At 38.9% G+C, this 19,776-nt stretch overlaps 1 long non-coding RNA gene across 2 annotated transcripts in view; it reads left to right on the forward strand.

The window, feature by feature from the left end:
• Positions 1-19,776, forward strand: part of LOC119918481 — a 108,593-nt gene that overhangs the window by 65,013 nt on the left and 23,804 nt on the right. The window lies entirely within an intron of this gene.

Consider the following 19,776-nt stretch of genomic DNA (forward strand, 5'->3'; position numbering starts at 1 on the left):
GCAGAGGTCTGTTGTCTGTTCCAGAGTCTCGACTGAAAACTAAAGGGGACAGAGCGTTTGCAGTCAGGGACCCGAGGCTCTGGAACAGCCTGCCCGAGGAAATCAGGTCAGCTGAGTCAGTGAACTCTTTTAAGTCCCTTCTTAAAACATACTTTTATAGGAGAGCCTTTCCCGATCTTATTTGACTTTATTTTATTTTATTCTATTTTACTTATTTTATATTTATCTTAAACGTGTATTTTGGTCTTTTCAATGTTTTCTTGTTATCTTTTGGGTATTGTATTGTTGTCTTTGCATTTGTTGAAGCACTTTGTAACTTGTTTTTGAAAAGTGCTCTACAAATAAAGATTATTATTATTATTATTAAATTCCTTATCCACAGTATTACAGTTAGTGGTGGATATATTGGCTAAACTAACAAATCAAAGGCTTGAGCATTCCTCAACTCCAGCTAACTTATGCTACATTCTCAGATGGGAGCAGTAAGTTTGATATAGAAGTACATTGATGACAAATGACTTTGAGAAATTCTGAGCACTACTCAGTCTGTAAGTCGACATTTGAGAGCGCACAGGCACAGATTTGAACATGCAATTCCGATCATGCACAAGCTCATTTCTGGGACTGCTCTCAAAATTTTCTCCTGCTGTTTTTGCAGCTTCTGACCACCAACACCACCAACCGAATAACATCACCCAACAACTAGAAGGGTGCAAACATATTTCAGGAACTGTGTACCAAAACAGCAATGCTGTTTTTTGCTTTAAATCCTCCAGCAGACATCAAGACAGCGTAAGTGTTTCATTCAGAGTGACTCATTTGTAGATAACAATTATCCACTTCGAGATGCGGTTGAAATTTCATCATTAAAATTCACACTTTAGCTAAAGTCATTATGCGAGTAAATGCCGCTTTTTTATTGCAGAGTAGTGTACCTTTTGTTTTTTCCCTAGATGGTTGGGTGAAAGGCTGAGCGCAGCAAATAGCTCTGTCTTTTTATTAAAATAACTTTTTGTTCCCAAGATGCCCCAAAACTTAATGATCGGGGATACAAAATGTTTTATAAGAATATCTGGTGAAAAAAAATCACCTATCTCCTGCAACAAAAGCCATTTACAATCCACATCTTTTGGGAAAGGGCTCATGAGGCTGGCATGATGCATTACTGCCCTCCTTACATGCTATACATTTCCTTTCTCCTCTCAGTTAGAGACGGGGAGAAACAAAATTAATTTCCATTTAAGTATTGTTCATATTCATGCTGCACCAGTTAAGTAAAACAAATCTTGGTCAGGGGGGGGAGGAAGAGACATCAAGCGAGAGAATAAAACTAAGAATTAGCTTGCAAGATCAAGAAATGCATGAAGATACGAAGAAGATATATGAAGATATAGACATACGTGATGAATGTGTTTGTATAGTAAAATCCCTACTCTATAAACCATATATACGGATGAGTAATTCAGGATAAAGTGTACCTAAAGCATAGTTTTGCTAAGATAATTATACACTGTGCATTTCATGTAGTAAACAATTAAAACCAAATGGGGAATGATATGGATAAAGATAATAAAATTATTAACATTTCCCACGAATGCCAGGCGATAAAGGCAAGGTTTTGCACTTATGTTTAAAAGATTTCCAGCTCATCTCAGAGCCTCAGGGAGGCTGTGGCTATAGGAACATGGGAGCTCTACTGCCTCATCAAAGGTTTCTGTTCTACACTTGGCACAGTAAAAAGTTTCCTCCCATTGGACCTGACAGACCTTCCTGGTTCAGACAGTAACAGCTTTCAGACATGTAGTTCAAGGCCATGTAGTACTTCATAGTGCAAGTGAAAAAAAATACCATACTAAAGGTATATGGGCAAGTACAACTACTCACTTTGGGTGAGTATTGGCCCAATTCAAGCACTCCTGTCCAGGGTGTTTCCTTGCCTTCTGTGCAATCTTCTGTCCAATGCTTGCTGATTTTGGCTCCAGTCCATGCTGAGATCCTGAACAGAAATAAATGTATAAAAATGATATGAGATCAGAATCAGAAACAGCTTTTTTGCATAGTAGTAATAGTAGTCATTGTTACACATAAAATGAATTTGCTTTGTTGACTAGGTGCATAGCAATAGACATGAACCTAAATATAAAAATATGAAATTGACAAAATATACAAGTTATAAAACAATAATAATAATAAGACTATGTGTAATATGGCATAATATTCTACAAGAATAGAGAGTACGTTTTCCATTCTGGTTTAGGCCAAATAATGGACTGTAGGTGTGACTGCATCATACAACATACATGGAATCACAACTCTGAGGATATGTATTAAAACAAGCCAAGCTGTCAACAGGGTGGCACAGTGGTGTAGCCTCACAGCAAGAAGGTCTTCGGTTTGAACCTTGTTCATTCCAGGCCTTTCTGTGTTGAATTTGCATGTTCTCACCACGTCAGTGTAGTTTCTCTCTGGGTGCTCCGTCTTCCTCCCACCATTCAAAAACATGAAAGGTAGGCTGACTGGGGACTCTAAGTCTACGTTCAGACTGCAGGCCAGTGTGACCCAAATCCCATAAGTGACTCAGATCTGATTTTTTTTTATAACAGTGTGAACAGGCCAAGTCACATGGAATCTGATTTTTTCCAGTTCAGATTTGGGCCACTTTCATATGTGTATCAAATCCGATACAGGATCTTTGTAAATGGACACTCAGGTCGGAATTGATGCGACTTTGACATCACTCTAGACCAGATGTTCTGCTCTAGACGGTGCCGCGGTGAACGAAAAAGCTCAACAAAAAGCCATAATTTAACATGTGGATCTCTTTCTTCTCTACCTTGCTATCATTTGCTCACAAATTCCCTTTCTTACACCCGAAATGCACCGGACCGAGAGCTCTCTATTGAGTTAAAGGAGGGTGTCTAGTTATGTTAGCTGTCTCTCTTTCATGGGCAAATAACAAGACTGTGACAACTACTGTTGCAGCTTAAATGTATCACTCAACTGATTTATTCTCATAAGTAAGTGTTGCAAGAGGAGATGGAAAGGTCTTATTTTACACTTTATCCATCTTTTAAACAAAAATTCAGCACCCCTCTTCCTTGACTCTAACACTGTTTTCATCTCAAACTACAGTGCTTTTCTCATCGTCACTCCCACTCAGCTGGTCTCCTGCTCACTTGCTCTCTCTCTCTCGCTCACACACACACACACACACACGGTTTTGCTATCCTATGTCTTTTGGTAAACTTTGAGTATTACCAAACTCTCCTGTGAAACTAACCAATTTGCTTTTTTTTTTTTAAACTGCAAATTTCCACCACAATTCACCAGCTGCCATTTTAAAACACATCCGAGCACAGCATAAACAGAGTATCAGCATAACACCTGTCATCATTTACAAACTTACAACATCAAATGGAAGGCAGTCTGTAAGAAAGCACTTGGTATACTGGCCCGGGTTCCAATCATTTCTGCTTTAGGGGCTTAAGGGACAGATGCTGCATAATGTCTTTGATTGCAACCTTCTGCTCGTTAATTTACAAGATATGTTTTCTAATGTAAATGAGTATTAGGCTTGTAGAAGGAGGGGGTGTATGGGCACAACACACACCTCTGGGAATAATGTATTGAGTAGGTTGTGTATTGGATCACAAAACAATGTACAATTTACCCTTACATCCACTTATGGGAGTTAACTGGCATCTGTGCTTTTAGTGTTTATACTTTCATATTACTCATCATTAAATATCCTTGTTTTATATTACCGAACTTCTGCAACACAAATGCTTGTTGTTTTGCTCACACAAATTGATCATTCACATTATTAACCATAAAGTGTACAAAAACAAATTAATAGGAACGATTTATATTTGTCGTCACTTCAATGTATCTAATAGATGAGCGTGAGCGTGAGTACTAGCTATCTAATTACTGAAGCACAAAGGGCATTCTGCAAAAACAACCAACAGCAAGCAGGGGAACTGTGTACAATATTTTCGTCTATGATAATACTAATGATCTCATGTGGGCAAAAGTACATAAAGATTATTTCAGCATTCATAGGCTGCTGTAAGTTTGCATGTAAAATATGGTTGCTGCACCTTTTGTATGATGTTCCTTGAGGCCAGCCATGCAGTGTTTGTTGGATGTGTTTTTGTCCATATTCACAGCAAGAAACAAGCAGAAAACATATGTCACCACCCACATCGCTACAAGTAAGCTATATTTTGTCACAGTAACTCAGTTTGTCTGCAATGAAATGAGGTCGCAATGCTTCCATTGCAATCACAGTGTGCAGTCTGTAGTGGGATGTATAAAAGCCCTGAGTGGGCGCGGGAAGGAAACTAGCTGGTAAGACCTGTTGTTGGAGAGTGCTTTACAGGAAGCTGTACTGGTACACTGAAGTCATTCTTTGTTGACAAGTTGTATGGCCTTGGGTAATTAAGTCGATGATCTGTTACATGATATGATTATACCACTTTCAAGCATGCTTATTTGTGGTTGATGAAAGGTTAATTTCATGGCATGCACTTTGACTTCTCATGGCATGAAAACCACACTTCATTCATAACATAAATGGCTCTGTTCCGTTTAGATGGTCCAGTTTCAGTCCTAGTATGCACACTGGCTCATATAACATTTACGGAACAGAGCTATTAATGTTATTAGTTGCCCCTGTGCATTCTGTACTGTGACAATTAAAAAGTTAGCTATGAAAAATTCTCTCATTGTGACTCTTCAGTACATGTATTTTATATTTTTATATCAGTATATATTGTCTGCATTGATGCTTCAATTCTGACAAATAATGATGGTAGTTGTATTGTACTGTATTAAAAACAAAGACTTGAGTTTTGTATCCCCAATGAGCAATAAAATAAACAAAATAAAAGATAATTGTTGCAGTGATATCAGTTGGAAATACATTATGGCACAGCATGTCAATTGTTCCTTAATGGTAATATGTGTGGCATGTTATGGTAGCAGTCTATAAAAAAAATACTGTCAGCAATGGAAATCTAGTGGCCTGGTTAGTTATTCACCACAACTGTTCTAAAAACATTTAGAATAGTTTTTGTGTTGGCTAAAGGATGTAAACCTAGTGTATTTGTGCACCAATAAACATTATTCACACCTGACCCTTTGACCTTTCAATACAAACAAGCAAAGGTGTAATTAATAATCTTTTCTAACAATGGCTCAGTTCCATTAGCTGAGCCAGGTAAGCTGTTCCAGTGAGCCAGCATGCACAATACCAGTAACCTGCAGCTAGCTAACCTAAACGTAACTGTAAGGAAAGTTCAACATTTTGGGAAGTATACTCATTCGCCTTCTTGCCAAGAGTTAGATGAGTAGATCAAAGCCACTCTTTCATTTGTGCATTAATTAGTTTTTTGTCATTATGAAATAAGGGACAAAAAGTGGCCTGCTGCAGCAGTGCAGGTGTGGTTTTGTGTGAATATGCAGTGTGTTGTTTTAGCAATTTGACATAATGATAGCTAATCTCTTAATTAAATATTTGGTAGGTTTAATAATAGTTTATTTACAGCAGGTACCTTTAACACAGTCCTTTAATTGAACCACTACCTGTTACCTTTACTATTTGTCAAAACTCTTGTGACTCTTGCATTGTAGGTTACAAAAGGTTATGCCCTCCATGTACATATCACAAACTAAAAAGAACATAGCTGCTTGTGATGTGTTTTATTTCCAGTTCATGCTTTTTCAGGCACTTCATCAGAACTTGATGAATAGGCCTACCATTTGCAGATTCATCACTCTCTTCATAGAAGTCAAGTAACTTGCACAGCACTCCATCACACATAGAAAAATATCTCACGCACACTGGAAACATTCCATTGTTTGAGGCGTCGGTGGCAACAGAGTAAAACACAGGCTCACCTTCAGTCGGGGATAGATCATCACAGTCTTTGGTCCTAAAACATTCATTGTGATCATCTCAGCTTTCGTTCTTACCAAGTGCATCTTCCTCACAATATTTGAGTCATGAAACAACGCACCGTTTAGTTTAACAAGACAGTCAGTGCTGAAGTCCATGTTTGACAGTGTGATACTCTGAGGCTTCACTTGCTGCTATTTTGTCAATTTCCACAGTAGCTGCATTTAACGTTACTCAACGTATACTGAGGTGCGTGAGGGGGGGCTGTGATTAGATGATGACAGGTGTCGGTGACCATTGTCAAGTGTCGTGATCAGCATTACTGCTGTTGCTATTGTATCAGTCAGTGGTTAGATCAGAACAGTTGTCAAAAAACGGGACAAGAAAGGTAATTTATGGGACAAATCAATTAGGCCTAATATAAGGTACATCCCGGCTAATACAGGACATTTGGCAATTATGAAAGTATGGCTAGGACTCAGTTAGCTTAGCTAAGCAGAGGGAAACAGCTAGCATGACTTGGTTTAAAGTAAAAAAAATATGCCTGCTGGTTTTTAAGCTTGGTAATTAACACCAAGTAGGTACCATCTGGAAACACAAGTATCTTGTTTGTTTGGTACACAAATGGAAAAGTAAAAACAAAAATTTGCTTATATTTATATATAAGTTTGATTGCCCCAGTCTTTATGCTAAAGCAAACTGACTCTTAGCTAGCCCCAAAGTTACTGCACAGATATTAAAGGATTCTATATTTTCCAAAAATGCTAAGCCATTCCTTGAATGTTATATTCACTTTACTTTCCCAGCTAACGTTTTGCAAAGGGGCTATTCTGCTTCAAAGCATAAATGTATATAATCTCATTTAAAATATTAGTAGATGAAGTAGTAATTTTTATCTATACCCCATAAAAAGTTTCCTCAATTCAAAACATGTACTAACATAATCATCCAAATTAATTTAATCCAGTAGATTGTTTTTCCACTTGAACTTGAATTTGGAAAAAGACAGAAAAAAATATTGTAGCCTCCCTTGCGGCAATATGTTTAGCACAAGGCCTTGGCGTTGACATATGGCCTGAGAGAGAGCCATTAAAATCCACAGATGTGGATGGACCTTGACTCCAACAGTTTTTCTCTTGCCTTGCACCTCAAAGCACATCCTCATACAAAGAGAGGAGTTTGTCCAAGGTTAACCTGACCCTTCATTTGTCAAAGGGCCAAGTCATTTTTTTCAAAAACCGCTGGAGCAGTAAAATTGTTGAGGGTGATGGCACTCACTGACTTTGGCAGAAAAATTCCACCATTCTCCTGGTGAACAATAGCTATTAGAAAAAGTGTTTACCAATTAGAGATGACAGACAGAGATTGTTTGTCTGTGTGCCTGTCATTGTGTAGTATATAAACATAATTTTTTTCGAGACAGGGATAAGGGTTGTATTGTGTGTGCAGACAGACAGGCCAAAACAAATTTCCTTATACAAAAGAAAACAGGACCTTTTCATGAAATAGGAAGTGAAATTTTTCTGACATGGCAGATTTTAGCCCTCAACCTCTTTGCAGTGTAGCTTACTTGTGTCTCTACTTTTCTAATGCTGTATTCTTGTGACTACATGACTGAGTGAGCATGTGTGTGTCTCTGTGCAAAAGTTCATCTCTTTAATGGGACCCATCCTTTGTCTACCACTGACAAGCGTGACCACTGTCCCAATCCCCCTCAATGTAGTTTCATGCATGGTTGAAACTAATCATTATGCATGTGGACACAGTGACAGTTTCACAGGAAAATATGGAGGATATTAAAGTGGCATGGAAAGAGAAAGCCAGTCACTACTCTATGTAAATAACACTTTTTTTTAAATAGTGTGGATTATACACTTTCAGCTTTAAGAATATATTTTGTAGCAAATATTTTAGTCTTATTAGAAAACTTTAACTTGTGCATTTTAAGATTTATAATGTGTTATGCTGTGATATTACTTTGAGTTGTGTTTTCTAAAATGTTATTACCTCAAGCTAAAATTTGATAAAACAAAATATAGCCTTGCTCATCTACAAAGAAAAACAATCAGATTAAAGTTTGTTTATCCACAAAAAAACCCCAGTAAAGTATCATATGAAAAATGTTGGAATTAAATAAGCACTTTTCCAATTTCCAGACTTATTATACATTTTAATACTTAATGACTACTACTGATGATTGTAATTTCTAATATTTGCCAGTGCTCTCTTAATCTTTCTAGCAGTCTTTATTTTACTACTGCCTACTGATGTATTCTGACATTAACTTTTGATTTTGGCTGAGATATACTGTGCTTTCTTCTCTCTGCATGCCTGACAGTGTCACCGTGGCTCTGCTATTTGAGTTTCAATTCAAAAAGACGTCCCAATGGGACCTTATGAATAACCTCACATTTGCGAAGCTCAGGATGGTGCTGATAGTGCTGCTGCCTGGGTAATGGACAGCCGACACTGGCAGAACAGCTAGCTGGACAATAAAGAGAAATGCTAGGAGCCAACAGGTACACTCGAGTCATAATATTTCTTTATGTTCTCGCTGGCCACCAATTCTAATGGAGGCTTAGGAACAATGCTGCAGAGCTTTTGCTAGGTTAACATAAAAATAATATCAGACAATTGTTGCCTTTTTAAGCGGCAGGAGTGAAAACTAGTGATCCTCAACATTTGTTGTGTTATGGTTTCACAATTATGAAGACAGTTGGAGAACATTTATATACAAAATAGGATGTAAGCTGTACAGGATGGTATTTTTTTTGGGCAACTATCATGTTTTTTTCCAAATGATGTATAGCTATTTTTATTTTATTATCTGAAACGGCTTGAAGCATGACTCTGGACCACTTTAGGTTTGGACTAAGCCCCAAATGTTGCTCCGCCTCTACATCCTCTATAATGGCGGACAGCATTGACAGAGGTAGGGCTATTGCCAACTGAGGCCAGAAAGAGTGCTCTGCAGTAAATTTGGATAAAAAAATTTACAGTTTGGAATGCCCTCCAGTCCTTATCGCTGTAAACTCTGTTATTAGCATAGCGATGTCTGTAAACAGTCATAATGTTACCTCCATGAATGCTGCAGCCAGATGCTTCTTTTCACCTGCAAGTAATGAGTTTCACTGGCGGGGTGTAATTTGTTAATTTTGTTCCCCCAGTAGGAGTTGCTAGTGTAGATCAAGATCAAGAACCCTTTCCTGACTTCCCATATGAGAAAACCACAGATGTATCAAAAGAAGTGGATAACATGTTCCAAGATGGCGCCCCATTTAGTCCACTGTAAGTTTTTTAACTGGCCAAAAAAGGTTTTCAGGCTTCCAGATTTTTTGGCCATTAAAGTTGAAGACCTAAAGTGACTTCTTTAGGTTAAGGCTTCAGGCTAAGTCGGCTGACTTTCTCCTGCCTCCTGGGACACATTAGGCGAGGCATGAACATTGTTTAATAATCCAGCTCTCAAGACTTTTCAAATTTTACTGGACCTAATTGTTTTAGCGTTTTGTCCTTTTGTAGTGATTGTGTGTGGGGAAAAAGCATTTTTGTGCCAGCGTTTGTCATGTGATCCTGCAAAACAGATTGTGGTCTCTACGGTAAGAATTGCCTCACAACCCACCACTGTTCCCATTACTAAGAAAATAAATGACAATAAGAAACGCAAAATAAACAGGCAATAATCAAAAATATACAGAGAATATAAAGTAAAGAAAAGAAAGAATTAGACATAATCAAGAACTAATTAGACATCCTGAATTAAAAGTGATGACAACTTCTTTTTAAAATGTTCAAAAGATAGAAAGCTCTTGTTAATGTGTACTTTGGAGATCTGCACACCACAATATCTGGAGGAATACCTTTATCTCACAGTTTGGTATTGCAATTAAGCTGACCTGGTCTGAGGGTTCGCCCAATCTACATATCTGCCGGGTATCCCAAGGAATTACATCCATATTGAGTGATTCCACACCTCAAGATTTACATGCCAAAGTTTTAGTACCAATGCAATGTCGGTGTAGCGAGACAAAAGCTGTGTTTCCACCGCAGGAACTATACCTTGGAACTAGAAACATTTAGAAGAACTCACTGCGTTTCCACCGCAGGGGACCAGGATCTAAATTAAGTTCCGGGGGATTTATTTTACCTCAAAAGAAGTCCCTGTGTGGTGGTAGTACTTTCTCAAAGTAACGTTACTTGGGGGATGGAGATCGCACGTTGGCATTGTATTTATAGCTCCAAAATAGCAGCCAGTGTGCAGTTAGTCCTGCAGTGTGTTTACAGCTGATGGAGTTAAACTAAATACTGGGTACGGAGTTTTAAGCTTTCATCAGTCAGGAGGTTTCTAACAAACAACGGTACAGATAATACAGTCACATTCCTCCGATCAGTGTTGGGCAGTAGCGCCGTTACTAGTTTAACTAAATTTCTCAGAGGGGAGTAAATACACATGCGATTGAGTTTACTTGTGATAGTTATTGTAACACCTCTTGTGAGAAGGATCAGTATCCAGCCTAGACACCTCTTCCTCTAGTGAGGAAGAAACTTTGGTATGTAGTGGCAGAAACTTGTTTCCATGAGATGAGATGAGATTTTTCTGTCTCTCTCTCCCATTTCCATGAATGTCTAGGTTGTTTAGGTTGCAATGTTGCCAGAGCACAAATTAATACACATATACAACACATATAAACAATAAAAAATATATAAGCAATTAATAATGTGATAATTAAGTTACTTTATACAAACGACAATGGTTCTCCATTTGTTGCATGAGGAAATACATTTAGCTGCAATGATATGGCACTAAGTAGGAGAGTTTCTGTGTCTGATTTAGCTCTCTCTCGCACACACACACTGTTTGGAACAGGTTTTTAGTGTTCTATTGCTACTGTGGAATGAAGTTAGTTCAATATAAACTAGGCCTACATATATATGTGTGTGTATATATATATAAAATAAAAAAAATTAGATGTAACTATGCTACTTTTGCCACGTTGCTGTAGCTTAGCTTGCTACATTTCACTGGGGGGTAACTTCTGTGTAGTGAAGCTTCATTTAATGTAGAGTAGCTAGTAGCTTAGCTCACTACATTTTCCAAGTAGCTTGCCCAACACTGCCTCCGATACTCAGGTGGACACAGACGTGAATGTTGCGTACTGATCTGCAGCTCTTGTCGGCTGGAAATGTTTTAATGACCTTCCAAACTGTTGTTATTGTCATAATGCAAAAACTTGAGGACTCAAAGGCAGACTCGGTACAGTTCGAAGGGGTAACAAAAGGGTTTTATTGATAGGTCCAACAGGGCAGTATGGAGAGCACGGAGGAGGGTTTGCAAGTCCAGGTAAGATACGTGCAGAGCAGGGTGTGGCGTTCAGCAGGGTTCCTGGAGGTTGGGTGATCCTGGGCACAGAGAAAAACAGGTTAATCCAGGGAGAGACAGAAATTACTGGGAATCTTACAGGAGAAGATTGTCGGCCTTGACGCATGTACCACATGTGGTTAACTGACAATCCGGCGAAGAATGTGAGGAGGACTGGGGTTGAAATACTGCAGGAGCTTGATTAGTGGAATGAGAACCAGGTGCGCCGCTGGAGCCAGAGGGTGTAGCCACGCCCAGACAGACACAGACAGGGAGGACAGACAGAAAACACAGGGAAGGGGGGAACAAAAGAACACAAGGTATTGGGGAGATTCTGTAGCACCACAACAGTTATGTTTGTGTGTCTTTCTCTGTGCTGGAGTTCTTTTAAGACCTTGATGGCTTTGTCCAGTTTGTGAGCCTATTAAATTTGCAACTTTAATTGTGTGTCTCAAAAGCTATTTTTAGTGGTCAAATATATTGTTTTTCATTATAATCCAATCAAATCTGATGTTCGTATATACATTTTGCTCAGTGATGTTACTAAATAATGATGACTGTCCCTTGCTTTGTATTGCATACAAGTAATAGCATACGTCAGCTGGTTAATTTGCCTAATCTTCGCAGGTCTTCAGACCACAGTGGAAACGCGCACAAAAATGGGCTAAAGGAACATTTTAGTTCTTTGAAAAGTAGATCCTGGGACTAAATGTCGATAAAGTTGAGTACATACATGTAGGCAGTGATATATACCTAGTATGGTAGAGAGAAAAACCTAATGAAAATGTATCTAAACTAGTTGTATTTGATGTTTGTCCTCGAGCTTGACATAAGAAAAGTAAATGGCAACAAGATAAATGCCATGGGACCAATATGACAGCTGTTTATGACAGCAGGGATATGATTGATGTGGCTTAGCCTGTTGGGAAGACTGTGTTTGATATAATCAGATAATCACTATAATATGGATGACTGCATATAAACAAAAACATTACTGGGATCCTTTTCCCTATAATTAACACACAGTAATGAATGCATTTGAACAAAGTCATTGTTGATTTACCCAAAGCATAACACTCTAATTGTTTCTTGTTGAAGTCTGGCAAACTAAAAGGCAGAGGGGGCTGATAAATTTTTACTAAAAAGCAAATCAGTGTTTAGTAACACTATACGACCATACATATGTTAATGGTGACGCTCATATCTCAGAGCGATTACTCATTTCCATTTCAAGTGTCTTCAGAACTGATGGAACATGTAAAATTCAGTAACATCATGGCACACACACAAACACAATCGTAGACAATAACTCTACACAATGCTGTGAGCACCTGGAGTACGTTATCTTGATCAGCTAATTAAAAGAGCCAAGGTGCATGCAAACATAGCTAATGATAATGAATTGTACTGTTGGTAAAAGACTTAATGAGTACCACGTGTCATCACCTTAAGGCACATTCAAACTTTTACCATTATTTATCCCAATAAACAGGGGAAAGGTCAAAGTTTTGTGGAGAAAAGATGGATTCGTGCAAGATCTTTGGCCTATTCAGTTGCATATGAGCTCAATTCTGTGGTAATTAATGTTAATGCTCTGAATCACAACACCACTCTTAGCATAACTGCACCTTATGTAATATATTATATATACATATAGTGTATTATTAAGTTCAAGAAGTCAGGAAGAGAGAGCATCATCATGATCAGATGATTTTGCCATTTGCTCTTTTAGCATGTGTATGTTGACTTAAAGTATGTTATGAGAATCCAAGCAGACATTAACAGTTTACCTTTAGAGAAGCAGGTGCATGGCAGGAAAGTAGCTTTGTTTATTTTTTCAATGCCTAACCGGTTAAAACTGTGCAAGAAAGTAAATAAGTAAAACATCTTTTTTCATTTATATTCCAGCGCAGCATCTTTTAGCAGGCATTTAATCCACAATTGCCCTTAGAAGATAGTGGTTTAATTTGTCAGCTCTCAGATATTTGTATGGTTTGTTCTTTAACAAACCAATCCCTTTAGCTGTCATCATTAATATGCCTTTGTTATTTTTCCCCAGCTTTTTGTTAGGCTAAACTAAGAGCAGTAAGTTGTCAGTTGCAATGTAATGTGAAATAAATGAATTTTGAGCATTTGAAATGCTCTTACTTGGCTGTGTCAGACCTCAGTTGGTCTTGTTGTGGAAAAATGCCAGTAATTTGATCCCCATCATCCTGCATACACAGAGCTAAAGCGCTTCCCTTCAAGCTATGTTCCCTTTTGTCTGTGTTTCTGTTTCTAGGTTATTTTGTCTCAAGTCTCTTTGTGTGTCTGTGTATTTGAGGTTTGATATTTAACATTTTAATTATGCAAGAGAACTGATTTGTTTTTTAAACTGTCAGCTTTGTTTATCAAAAAAAATGAGTGGAATTTTAGCGCTATGGGACAACAGGAATGAGAGTTTATTCCCCTACTGTAAACCCAAATAAATTCTGAATACTGGAAAAAAATATTTGTGGAAACTGATTACCTCAAACTTTTATAGTAGTGGTAATAATATTTTTGAGTAAACCATAACTTATTATTAAAATTAAATTCCACTACCGTATTTTCCGCACTATAGGGCGCACTGGATTATAAGGCGCACTGTCAATGAATGATCTATTTTCGAACTTTTTTCATATATAAAGCCACCGGACTATAAGGCGCATTAAGCGAAACAAAACAGTCAGATAAGTCAGTCAAACTTTATTAAAAAACAGGTGCAGGTACACCGTGAACAAGTCACCAGTTCATTAAAGAGCACATTGGGACGAACAACCATTCACACGTACGGACAATTTACAGTCACCAATTCATGCAGATACAGGGATGTGTTCAACACACGCACACACACAGGTTAAATCAAACGTTAGCGTATCACAATAACTCTCAAAATTGTTCAGTTATAACACGTAAAATACAACACAATACACTCAAATACTTCATCTTCAGTGTTCAGTGATGATTCCGGCCTTCGTGAAAGCTCGGACCACAGTTGAGACTGATACCTTAGCCCAGGCATCCACGATCCATTGGCCATCTCGCGTTGTTCCCGCGGAAACTCTGTGTGGTCTTCTTTACTTGGCGCAGGTCATCTTCCTGCTTTCTCCATTTCCCTACCATTGATTCATTAATGTTGAATTCTCTCGCTGCTGCTCTATTCCCGTGTTCTACTGCGTGAGTGATAGCCTTGAGTTTAAAGTCTGCGTTGTAAGCATGTCTCTTGACAGGTGCCATTTTGGGGTCACACTGTAATATTATGGTGAAGCACAGCAGGCCTACTGTATGTATTACTCCGCGACGCTCATGACTACGAGCGCCGTGTACCACACAAAATCGCTTCGCGGTCATTAAGCACAACTAGTCCATATATAGGGCGCTCCGGATTATAAGGCGCACTGTCGTTTTTTGAAAAAAATAAAGGCTTTTAAGTGCGCCTTATAGTCCGAAAAATACGGTAATTCTTTACTCAATAAATGTAATTGTGCACAACTTATATTCTGAGGGAAATCTACTCAAAATAAAAAAAAGTATTAGTATTGTGCTAGACTCAAATACTACTGGAAACTCACTCAACAAAATTACTACTAGTCAAGCTGAAATTTACAAAACGCCCATTTTCAGATAGTAGTCCTGAAAATTACAACTCCATTACTACAATTCAGGTTCTCTTGATTAGTATCAAAACCTTAAACATCTTCTGTCATTTCTACATTTAACAGACAGAAAATAAGGCACATCTTGCATAAAGCTAAATAGACAAAATAATTGACTTCTTGATCAGATAATTAACCAGCAACAACTTTGATAATCAATTTGTTTTCATTCTTTTTTGCAGTATATTGAAAATTCTTAGTGTCAAGTGATAACTTGAATCATGAGCTAAATAAAATAATTATATAATTTTATTCCATCAGCAGCACTTTTACTTAAATAATAAAAGGGAGCTTTAAATGTGGAGTTTTTTGGAATCATAAGCAAATAAAGATAGCTAATAAAGATTGTTTAAAATAAGAAGTCCCATGCTATGCAAATTGTTAAGTCAGGTAGACAAGGTAATGGAAAAGAATCAAGGTTTCATTTCACCTGGTCAAATTTAAGACCATTATGAATGAAATTTAAGACTTATCACAACTTAAAAAAACAAAAACATTTGTTTTAACGTCACTAACCTCAGCTCCTCCGTAGTCAACACCGTCCTTTTTTTTAAGTTAATTTAACTATTGATATGTAAGGTAGATGACAGAGCTGTAATACAGAGTTGTAATACAGCCAATTATATTTGGACCGATTTGGACTAGTGACAGAAAGAACTACACCACCACAGGAGGAAAAAAAACCCACACATTCTTGAGTGCTGCGGGGGCATTTCAATGAGCATTAGCGGTACGTAGACTTTGTAAGACCCCCCCCCCCCTCCCCTGTCAGGTGCCGTTATCAGAGCAGCTCCTTTAATCTGGAGGTCTCAGAGTGACAGAATGTGAGGGTGAAATTCAGAGAAGGAAGATATTCTGGCAGTAAAAGTAGTCTGAGTCCAACAAGTCTGTTCCCAAACGGCTGGAGAAGTGAAGCAGGTTAATAAACATCTAACAGAACGTCTTTTTGTTCAATTTATAGGAAGTAACAAGCAGCTGTATTTTATTCCAGCCTACCTGTCCAGCTGTGAGAAAAGTGTTCAGCTACATCCTGAACACAGACTGAACATCCATGGGGTACCATATTTAGGTCACACATAGCGACTTGTCAATCACAAGGTAGCCCCGCCCTAAAGCCTCCCCTGCTTTCTGGTCTTTTTTCCTCTAAATGGAACCATAAATTTACTAAATGAACATCGTGTTCTTGATCAGCTGGGCCTTGATGTGTTCTCCCAGCATGTTGTCGTGATTGGAAGCCCAGCGTTCCTGTCATACTTCTCTGCGGAGCAGCAGCAGCTGACAGGACAAGGCCTCCGGGTGTTCTAGGAACACAAAGTCAAAGGAGTCAGGACTGATCACACTGGACAGGGACACCACTCACCTTTATATTTAAGGTGCTGCAGGATGGGATGATTGTCTCCAGGGGGGATGATTTGCGCCAGAAACTGCTGCCAGGTGCTGTACTGCTCGAAGGTCTCCCAGTCTAGAGACTAAACTGTGGGCACACGAAGAAGACGCGAGGGCAGGTGGGACCATGAAGATGACGCGAGGACAGATGGAAAACTTGTGTCTCACTGAGGATGCTGAGCACAAAGTCCTTCCTGAACATCCCCAGGCTCCCCATCATCATGTGACACATTAGCCCCTGCCAACACAGAGAGACTTGCTTACTGAACACAACCTAGATCAGAACCAGACTAAAGGTTCTGCAGAGGTGAGTCCTGATCAGTTGTTACCTGTGTGGAATCGATGACAGCTACAATCATGTTGAGCAGCTGAACGCTCCGCAGCGTCTCATCAGGGAACTGAACCGAGATAGAAACATTCAGATCTGATTTGTCTGTTGGTGTAGATGGAGGGGGTGAGGTAGCAGAGCAGCCAGACATCGTCCTACTGACACGCCTTCATGCTTTTTAGAATTTAATATTTTAAATACAGCTAAATACTGTTTCTAGAGCAGCAACATTAATGTTTACATCATAATACTGAATGATGTTTAGAAAGAATAAAATCTCAGTCTGTATCATTCCTACTCTTCCTTCTCCCCTCTGCTGTTATTCACTGCCTGCAGGTAACGTTACCTGGTAGAAGGAGGAGCGGCTGGTTTATATCAGCCAGCCGCTGAGTTTACTACAATGTGCCAAATTTTAAGGCTGCAGACAGACAGCTTTCTATTTAGCTTGTTTTTAACATTTGGGTTATTGCCAAGTTAATATTAGCTGTGCTCCAGCTTTCTCCCACTGTCCAAGACATGCGGCCTAGGTTAACTGGTGAGCCTAAATTGTTGTGTGAGTGTGACTGGTTGTTTGTCTATGTGTGGCCCTGCCCTGACCAGGGTGTACCCCGCCTTTCGCCTGATGTCAACTGGGATTGGCTCCAGCCCCCCGTGACCCTGTACGCAGGATAAGCGTTTAAAGATGGATGGACATTAGCTGTGCTAGTAAATAACACCTACAGGGTGACAGACAGGACAGAGATGATTTACCTTACAGACAGGATAAAGTACTGTCTTTTTACTCTGGAAGGTTTTATTGCATGTACTTACAGTAGGCCTAACGAGCGTAGGTGTTAACAACGCGAGTAGTTTGGAGCGAACTTAACTTTCTGCGACTCTATAAAATATAATCTACTGCTTATAGAGAAACTCAGGGGAGCAGACCGGGAGAGAGAGGTGGGGAAAGCCGGTGTGTTTTCAGTGTGTGAGTGTGAGTGCAGGGAGAAGTCGAGGCCGGTGCAAAGCAGGTACATTAATAAAAATATGGTCCGTGGGGATTAAAACATGCTTTCGCAGGGTGTAAAATGTAAAAATTTTCCAATAAAGGAAAATGCAATTCAACATAAATTTGGAACATTGTTTGTGAATCACACGTAGAGTAAGATTTTGATGAACTACACTCAAAAGCTAAACTTGCTAAATAAGTCTACATACAGTGATGAGCTATTTATTGGTTGTGGAGCAGTGGATAAGACACATGCCTTTGGTGAGAGAGACCTGTGGTCGATTTCAACTGTGACACATTCATCAATGTGTCCCTGAGCAAGACACTTAACTCTTAGTTGTTCCAGAGGCATGCCACCTTTAACATATATAGCAATTGTAAGTTGTTTTGAATAAAAGGTCTGCTGAATTTGCTTGGTGTGTATGAGGCAGATGTTGCAGCATTATATTAAACTAACTTACACCAAAACTTAAGAAGCAGAGATAAACCTAACCCCTGCTAACCCTAACCCCTGCGTTGAGAGCTTCCCAAAGCATCTTATCCTAACCATCAGGGTGTGTGCCTAAACCTAAGTCAGCAATTGTATAAATATCGACCGGCTAACCCTACAGCTGTGGGCCTAAGGCCGATGTGCTAGCAGCTAGGGTTAGCCTCCTTTGTGTTGCTCACATTTTTTAAACGTTTAATATGTAAAGTATAGTCATATTACATCCTAGAATCTCCTGTGATTAAAAACATTGTTATCTCGACATGAAAGATTTAGTAGGATCATTTTGAATAGGTAGATTTGCGGTAACCTTCTGTGACTGACAGAACAGATTTTGCGCATGTGAAGAACGGCTCTGTCTGGCTGTACGAAACTGGAACTTACAATATCTACAGTACATCAAGCTAAAGTTGGCTTGTTTAATGTTAGCCAACTCCTCACATGTTGACTCTGACATTTTAACTGATATATGGAAGATTCAACAAAATTACTCTTCCACGATGACAATGACATTACCTCTTGCCAACATGGTGTAGTTTGACATTAACTCGTAAGTTACTTAACGTTAGCTTCTCAATTTAATGGCCCATTTAAGATAGCCATCAGCTCGGTCACATTAGCTCCTCGGAATTCTGTTTCAAGACAAAACCAGCCAGCTGGAGGTCATGGTGAAAATCAATATCAAGTTATTCTACAACACTGCTTCTTTAAAATACAAAACAATGGTTTAATAAATAGGACAGACTTACCCAAGTCCAAGGACAGGATCTTTGGTACACAACGTAGACAGTTGTTTTACTTTCCCAAAGCGCGTGTTGCTGCTTATATATATGACCATTCCACATGACCGATGACGTCCAAGCTTCGTACGTCACGAAATTTTGGCGGCAAATGATGCTGAGATATGAAGGGGGCGTGGCGTGAGCGAGGGCACGACCGGAGGACCTTGACGTCGCGTGGTGCCTTGAACACACAGTTGTGTACGCAAGCACACAGATTTTTACTACAATGTGTCGAAGCTGATTGGATAACACCTCTGACATGCCCACCAAACAGGGAAGCCTGTTGCACAATGTTGATTGAAAAACTGTTAATTAATATCTAATTTACAAAGTTCGAGAGAACACAGCTTTCTTGGCAGCGCTGTGAAAGTGTTTTTTTTTTCTCAGTTCTGTGACTTTATTTTATAACCGTACATTGGCATGACCGGAGGCAGTATATGGAGTCAGTTTGCCGCATTCCTGTTATGCTAACGTTATGATGAGATGGTTGAATGACTCCTTTATGTTTCTTAAACTATTTAGTACCTGACTGAAATTCTGTCTCAACCCTGTTTAGACCACAAATGGCAATGTTGCTTGAGACAGAAGCTAAATGATGAAAACTTTAGTCTACACTACAACTACAACAACTACAATTAGTCTAGTTAAAAAAATATTTGATTGGCTAACTCAATTCTGACCCACATAATCTTTCATTTTGATGCAGCAAAACCTAAGTTTGGTTAAAGATATTTGCAAGATGCATTTTATTTTCTTGTCAATGCAGTGGTCCATGTCCATTTCTCAGGTAAAAACTACAACGGATTGCCTTGTACAGGCAGAAGGCCAAGAGAGCAGAGGCCCTGCAGAGTTTCTCAGGATTTATGATCTCCAGAT

This window comes from Micropterus salmoides, unplaced genomic scaffold, assembly GCF_014851395.1.
Source record: "Micropterus salmoides isolate LMB-PRFRI ecotype aquatic unplaced genomic scaffold, ASM1485139v1 Ms_hic_scaffold_23, whole genome shotgun sequence".
Classification (NCBI taxonomy): domain Eukaryota; kingdom Metazoa; phylum Chordata; class Actinopteri; order Centrarchiformes; family Centrarchidae; genus Micropterus; species Micropterus salmoides.